An 8,411-nucleotide genomic window follows, 5' to 3' on the forward strand; every position below is an offset into this window, starting at 1 on the left:
TGGAAAAGTTTTTGTTTTGCTTTTTTGTAAAGTTTTTTGTACAAATGTTGTGAAAATGATCCCCATTCACATGTATCTGTGAAAATGACTTAACATGCTGTATTGTGCATGCCAGACAAGTACAGTCATGGCCAAAAATATCGGCACCCTTGGTAAATATGATCAAAGAAGGCTGTGAAAATTAATCTGTATTGTTAATCATTTTCATCTTTTATTTAAAAAAAAAATTCACAAAAATCTAACCTTTCATTGGATAATAAGAATTTAAAATGGGGGAAATATCATTATGAAATGAATGTTTTTCTCAAATACACATTGGACACAATTATTGACATCCCTAGAAATTCTTATGAGTAAAATATCTCAGAAGTATATTTCCATTCATATTCACAATTCTGAGCACTCCAGGGTGATTATGAACATGAAATTATCCAGCCATGGCTTCCTGTTTCACAGAAATATAAATATGAGGGAAATCAAAGCCCAGATTCCCTTGATCATCCATCACAATGAGAAAAAAACAAAGAATATATTGCTGATGTGCAGCAAAAGATAATTGAGCATAACAAATGAGTGAAGTGGCTTTAAGAAAAGATCTAGAGCAGTGGAAATTCCCATTTCCACCATCAGGGCAATAATTAAGAATTTCCAATCAACATAAAATGTTATGAAACTGCCTGGAAGAGGACATGTGTCTATATCGTCCTAATGTGCAGTGAGAAGGAGAGTTTGAGTGGCCAAAGACTCTTCAAGGACCACAGCTGGAGAATTGCAGAAAACAGTTGAGTCTCGGGTTCAGAAAACCTACAGTACATCACCACATGTTGTTTGGGAGGGCTGCAAGAAAAATTCTCCTAGCTCATCCAAAAACAAACTCCAGCATATTCAGTAATCAGACATGACTGGAACTTCAAATGGGACTGGCTTCTATGATCAGATGCAACTAAAAATTTAGCTTTTTAGCAGCAAACACTCAATATAGATATATCAAACACATTTAAAAAAATTAATACATTTTTAAAATAAATCATACTGCTGTATTTTTAATGTTGTGGGCCTATATTTCTGCTAGAGGTCCTGAACATCTTGTTTAGACACATGACATCTTTGATTCTATCAAATACCAGCAGATAAAAAAAAATCAACAAGTGACTGACTCTATTAGAAATCTTATAATGGACCATGTTTGGATCTTCCAACCATACAATAATCCAAACACAAACCTTAAATACAACACAAAAATGGGTCACTGGTTACAAAGGCAAGCTTCTGCTATGGCCATTCCAGTCCTCTGACCTGAACCCTATGGAAAATGAGAGGAGTGAACTGAAGAGGAGAAGCACCATCATGGAGCTGGAAATCTGAAGGCTCTGGAGTGATTCTGGATGAAGGAATGGTCTCTGATCTCTTGTCAGGTGCTCTCTAACCTCATCAGGCATTATAGGAGAATAATTAGAGCCGTTGAACTGGCAAATGGAGGTTTCAAAAAGTATTGAATAAAAGGGTGCCGTTAATTGGGTCCAATGTGTATTTGAGAAAAACATTTATTTCATAATGATATTTCCCCCCCCCCATTTTAAATTCCTATTATCCAATGAAAGGTTAGATTTTTGTGATTTTTAAAAAAAATAAAAGATCAAAAGGATTAACAATGCAGATTAATTTTCACAGCCTTCTTTGATCATGTTTACCAATGGTGCCGATATTTTTGGCCATGACTGTGGTTGTAGATGTCACTTTGTAAAGAAACAATGCACATCTGCGCACATACCTATAGTCTGAACAGGTAATGTGCATGCGCATGAACTCACTGTTTTCACAAATTAGAGTTTCTGAAATTTACGATTACACTAGCAATAGCAGTATTGCACTTTGAAACCTATTTTCAGGCCCCGAAATGCCATTGTCTTGTAAATGAACAGCCAAAATTCATGGAGGTGTCTGAACTTCATCTTTTGAAATATACAGAGACGGTAAGTCCTGTCCTCATTTTAGGTTACAGCACTTACAAAAACCCAAATGTTTATTATGTCCTGTTGTGCTCGAATCAGGTTGGAGACCTTTATAATAGCCAAAAGCAAAATAAATACAGATGTTTACTCTAATATTACAAGTTTAGATCAGATTGAACCATTTATTCCTCATATTGTTGGTTGAACAGTAAAAGTTTTGTTGAACTCTATGTTGTATGCACATCCCTCTTAGTTCTTAATAGTTTATTGTGAGCATTTTCAGAGCAGACAGAATTTGGTTGACAATTGTAAACCCTGTAGACACCTACATGAAAAGCATCCAGATGGACACAAAGGGCTATAGGGGTGTTTTTCACATGGTGTTCTCAGTAGTATTTTTTCTTTTACCATTAAAAAATTCCTTCAGCAGACTTTTTGTTCAGACATTTTTGTTATTATGTGTTTGAATGTGGCAAAACACACAAGTTATGTTTCAATCTATTTTGTTTTATAAATATGTAAGCAATAAGGCTGGATTGTATGAACCAAACATCATGTCTTGTTTTTAGGCTGAATGGTGATACATGATGTGCATATCAGTATTTTCTGGGGAAAATAAACAAATAAATAAGATTGTAATGGTGTTATTTGCCCTGTGTCATGTTAAAACACTGAAATCCTTGTGTGTCAGCATGGTTGCCAGATAAACAAAAAATGGTCATTGGCAAGTAGAATCACAAAAAACTGTTCTGAATTCACACTTGTTACATAAACAAACAGAAGGGAAAAAAGAACAATAAAAGACTTAAAATGACCTGATTGCACAAGTGTGCAGTGCACACACCTCAACTAATACTTGGCTGAAACACCTTTTGCTTTTAATACGGCAGCCAGTCTTTTTGAATAAGAGTCAACTTAGCACATCTTTATTTGTCAGTTTTCCCCCACTCTTCCTGGCAAAAGTGCTCCAGATTGATCGTATTGCAGAGGGATCTCCTGTGTACATCCCTTTTAAGTTTGTCAATTGAATTTAGGTCTGGGCTCTGACTTGGCCATTATAAAAGGTTTATTTTCTTCTTCTGAAGCTGTTTCTTTTATAGACTTAGATTTATGTTTGAGGTTACTATCATGCTGAAAGATGAAATTCCTCTTTATCTTCAGATTTTAATAGAGGCCTGCAGGTTTTGTGCCAAAATGCTCTGATATTTGGCAATTTCCATGATTGCTTCTGTCTTAACTACTGCCCCAGTCCCAGCTGAAGAGAAGCAGCCCTATTGCATGATGCTTGCACCACCATGCTTCATCATGAATGTGGTGTTATTTGGATGATGAGCAGTCTTGTTTTTGTGCCAAATGTACTTTTTAAAATTATAGCCCAAAAGACATTCATGCAGCTCTTGGCAGCATTCTTGTTATGTTTCATCTTGTTTTAACATAAATTTTTGATAGATGCCTTGTTGTCTCCACTTGTTGATGATGGCCTTCACAGTATTCCATGGCATATCTAATGTTTTGGAAACACTTTTGTACTATTCTCCTAATTGGTACAGCTTCACAATGAGATCCCAACCCACACTTTGTAAGCTTTTTGCAGTCCACAGCTTCAGCAATAAAATGCAACCAAGAATATATTACAGAAACAGGATTATAATTAATTTGAAGTAAAAGTTTGAATGCGATTCTTTAAAGTCTCATCATGAAAATTTGTTCAAATTTATGCAACCAGGTAATTTTAGGTGTTTTTCCTTTAAAAGTTTAGGTTTGTTTCTTTTTTTTTCTTCTTTTTTTTAATATTCAATTAAAGTTGGAAAAATATCTTAAATTATTTGAATTAGAATTATTTTTCACATCTCAAAAAGCTGCAGTTTTAACAGGGGTGTGCAGACTTGTATGCCACACAAATGTAAAAAAGTTGTACAGGTTTGGAATGACATGTGGTTGAGTAAATGACAGAATTTTCATTTTGTGTAAACTACAAACTAAACCTTTAAATACCTGCATTACTTTCAATTAAAAGGCTTGGAATAATGAACATATACTATGGTTTTGGATTTTTTTGGGTAAAAAAATACAATTTGATATTTGTTGCAGGCAGGATCAGAGTCATTAGAGTGTGCTACAACATTAGTTCAGTATTAGCACTGTCATACTGTGCAACATTGCCATGCCTGTGCTGCTGGGATTTGAACTCACCAGAGTTTAATTGCCCCAGGCGCTTTCAACTGACTGCCCAAGGCCAGCATGAAATACATTTAGGAGGACAGTTGATGGTCCACTGCTGCGCTTTGTCATGAAAGCTTATCATTTGCATGTGTTTGTAAGCCTAATTAAAACATTTAAGAGATTTTAAAGCATTCAAACACAAGTAGATATGAAAGAACTCAACTGAGTACTTGCATGCTGTGTTCGGTGCGCACACAGAAAGTTGCATCTCAGATGTGCAAACACCGAATTGAGTTCTCCTTTCATGTCTTCTTGCACTTGAACGAGCAAATACACAGATTCAAGCACAAAAAGACGTTTGAAAGAGCTTAATACAGCACCTGCGCGTTGTCTTCTGTGCACACATAGAGAGCCGTGTCTCACAGCCCTTGAACACCGAAATGAATCGTCTTGGCAAGTATCTTCAAAAACTGTTGGATATGTCTGAAGTGAATGTAAACAGTTGAGAAAGAAATCGGGTGTGTATCATTATATTGGATGCATTGTCTCTTAAAGTGACCATGCCTAATATACATGTACTAGCTATCGTCGGTGTCCTTAATGCTAAACCAAGAAAATAAAAGAGAGAAAACCACTCACTGCTCTTAACTGAATTACTTTGTAGTTTTAACAAGAATTATTCTATATTTAATTTAAACAGTGAAGACTATGCAATGACATTTTACGTTTGATTATTCTGTTTCGGTACTTGAACACCTACAAACTTGAAAAAAACGTAAACATTGTTTAATTTGTATCTTTGTTCGATTCATGCATTTGTGCGATTTACACGATTTCAAACAGGGCCCATGGGGATAACCTGCACCGGGGCCCCAAAACCCAAGATAAGGCCCTGAGTAAATGTATTTGGTAGTTTAAACACCTATAAAATGACAATGTTAGTTGATCTATAATGGGTGATGGGCACCGCCATTGTTAGTTTGTGCTGTGGGATTTACAAAACGTAAATTAATCCTCTCCTCCTGGAAGACATTAAACTAAGTTTCCTGTGAACTGGGAGAAGAGTAGACTAAACTTTATAGTAACATATCGGTGTGTATTTTACAAACTATACATGTATTGTTTTGCGACTACTTATGTGTATTTAAATGTCTGAAACCTAAGATCACCATTGTATGGTTAAAAACACTGAATAGCTGTGATTGTATGACAAGTGTTACACTGCATGCAGACCAACAGATTTGTGTTAATTAACTTTAACAGAAACTAATCCACCAAACCATGTTTTCTCATCTAAATGATCATCTTGCAAGTCATGTAACTTACTGGCTTATGAGATCAGCAGAGTCATTCAGCGTTCATTATGTGTTGGACAGTAGCTACATTTCTGGTCTTTCATTCATCCATCAGTTGCAGATGTAAGCTTGCAAGATAAGAGATGATTTGCTTAAAGTTTGATCTGCTAATTTATCGCCCCTCCTCCCAAACCAATTACAGACTTAGATTTGCATCAGAATTACTTAATTACTAGATTAGAGTGGATGTTGAGTTAATTGGATGGTGGAGTCCTTGTAACAATGAAGTGAGTGACAAATTAGTGTTCAATTATGTCTAACGCATGGCTGTATGTTCTGTTTCAAGGACTTTAATCAAAGCAGTACTTAACAACCAGTCCTTAAAGGAAACACAGCTGTTGTCCTGTGTGCATAAGCTATACTCATTTCACGTAGTCACGTCATGGTATCTGAGACTGTTACAAGGTTTCTGATACTGGAGAAGTTGCCTAAGTGACCTCTGTCACATTAACATGCCAACTTTGGATTTATATCTGATCTGATGTAAGTGGTCAAGGTGGTGTCATTTGCTCTTTTTTGAGATCTTTTCTCCATATTTATTTATTTATTGAATGGCATCTGTTTTGTGAGTGTTCCTGAAGTTTTGTTTCAAGGGGAGATTATTTCAGGTCTTACAAAGCATTTAATATTCTGTTAAATATATATTATGTAATAATATTAAATACATACAAATACATGCATACAGTTTTTATTCATACTGTTATTATTTTTTTTTTCGCCTTTTTAATGATTGAAAAATTACTGAGTGGAACTTTTAAGTGCCATGTTTTTTGCCAGTGAGAACAGCGTTGAGCTGATTGTGTATTAATAGTTTTTTTTTAGCACTTTTTTATTCTTTAGAGATTACTTTGGATACAGGGAACTGTAATATGGTGATTTAGTGTGAAATATATTTAAATAAACCCTAAAAATTTATGAAACTCCTGTTGCCTAGTCTAGACTGCGTTGCAACACTATGTATCAGAAACGCAATTTCATGGAAATCTTTGAAACTCTATGCATTTTCAAACACAGCATGCTGGGTGGAATTTATCCAGAGAATCTCCAACGGTAGCTCTGCTCGAGGATGTTTGTAATGTCACAGAGCTTGAAAGTCAAAGTATCTAATTGGTATCCGTGTTTGCAACGTTGATGAATCTAGGTTGGAAATTGCAGCTCACTTAAGACAGTTACCTGCAGAAAGTCATGAATGTATTTAATACACTTAATGACATGCCTCCCATTAAATAGTGTTTCTTAGTATTTTTATCCGACCAAAACTCTTTCGTGTCCCTCGTTACCAGTGCCATTTATGGACAGCCTGTCCTCATTTCTTATTAAAGTCTTCACCCTCTGAGGTAATGCACTGATCTGTAGCTTGTTGGTCTAAGTGCTTTTTGCTGGGTTGCTGATGGTGAAGTAGGAATGCTGGCTGAAGAAGAGGGAAGCAGAGCTTTTTAATGCATAAACATCCAAGGAACTTGTCCTCATTCGTTTCTTATTCTCGGGCTGCCACGTTAGTGCATTATGAAGATTCGTGATGCTGGAAGGTGGTGCGGCTTCCCACCGGGCAGTGAGTGTTGAGCTGCGTCAAGCTGAACAGGGCTAATGCCACTGCCTGCTGCCCAGCAGTGAGACCTCTCGGTGGGATACAACTCTAAGGTCAAGCATGACTGGAGAAGAGACAGGCCATAACATGCGCACCTAACAAACGTGTAAACGTGCTTGAGCACTTGTGCGCACACAAACACAACACGCACAGATCCTTAAGGGTTTCGTGTTGACTCGCTGTTGTTTCTGCGACAATGCTTTGTTGATATTAATCAAGACAATACAGTAAAGGGTTTAGTGTGTAAGGGTAACTTGACTGTAACCAATAATTATGTGAGAGAAGATACATTTTTAAGCATAGAAAATATTAAATGTTTTTCCAGATTTTTATTTGTATTTTTTTATTAGATAGATATAGATAGATAGTTAGAAAATAATTTGAAAAAAAAAAAAAAAAAAAAATCATGGGATAAACAGTTTAATAGGAAAAAGATTAGTGGCACGTTGCTAAAGTTTATGCTTAAAACAAGTGGTGAAAAAAAACATTAAATATTAATGTTTTTCAGAGAATCAATATTTTAATAATTTAATCAAATTAACTTTTTTATATATATATATATATATATTATATATATATATATATATATATATATATATATATATATATCTTTTTTAAATAAAACAAATAAACACCCCTTTTTTATGAAAGGAGAAGAGTTTTTTTAATGTATGTTTAATAATAATATTATTATTATTATAATAACTTTTGGATAATATAAATTTCAATAGTATTTTCAAAAGTCTACATTTCTTTGAGTAACTTTTTAATGAAAAAAAAAAAAACATGAAAAAGCTCTTTATTAATTTTACATTTAACGCAGTAACACATACCTGATTTATATCAGAATCTGTCATGATCTGTTTTGGTGTAATACAGATACCACAGACTGTATCAAGGCAAGCTGTATAGTCTAGTCACTTAATGCATTATTTTTTTCTTAACTAATGGAGAGAGACATGAGTGTTTCTTGACCCTTCACATAAGAGGAAACCTATAATTCAGAAGAAAAAACGTTTTGTTATTGTGAGAGACAGTCACTTTTGTTTCCTACTGTTTCTCTGTGTATACTGAAGTGTTGTCTCAGACTCCAGCTGAGATGATGAGCAGTGTGTTCTGATCTCATCAAGAGCATGAAATACTGAATGGGCTCTTAGGGGGGAAAAATAGTGTAGAGGCCTTTTGTCCACTCAAAATGAGGCCACAAGGTCATTGTTCATCATTGCATAATTTCCTTATACATTGAAACTCCATTATCAATCACTATGAACAAACACTATGAATTTTTGCGACAAAATACAATAGAACCTATTATGTTGTCTACACTGGATGCCACATGGCTGACAAATTCCC

At 35.1% G+C, this 8,411-nt stretch overlaps 1 long non-coding RNA gene across 1 annotated transcript; it reads right to left on the bottom strand.

Annotated features, from left to right (window-relative positions):
• Window positions 1-4,495: 4,495 nt before the first annotated feature.
• On the bottom strand, window positions 4,496-5,530 carry LOC122137487. The gene is made up of 2 exons (XR_006154920.1): window positions 5,442-5,530; window positions 4,496-4,598 (listed from the first exon to the last, which is right to left on the bottom strand). It is a non-coding gene; the product is annotated as an uncharacterized LOC122137487 (long non-coding RNA).
• Window positions 5,531-8,411: the final 2,881 nt, after the last annotated feature.

The sequence above is a fragment of the Cyprinus carpio genome, chromosome A1 (genome assembly GCF_018340385.1).
Source record: "Cyprinus carpio isolate SPL01 chromosome A1, ASM1834038v1, whole genome shotgun sequence".
NCBI classification, from domain to species: domain Eukaryota; kingdom Metazoa; phylum Chordata; class Actinopteri; order Cypriniformes; family Cyprinidae; genus Cyprinus; species Cyprinus carpio.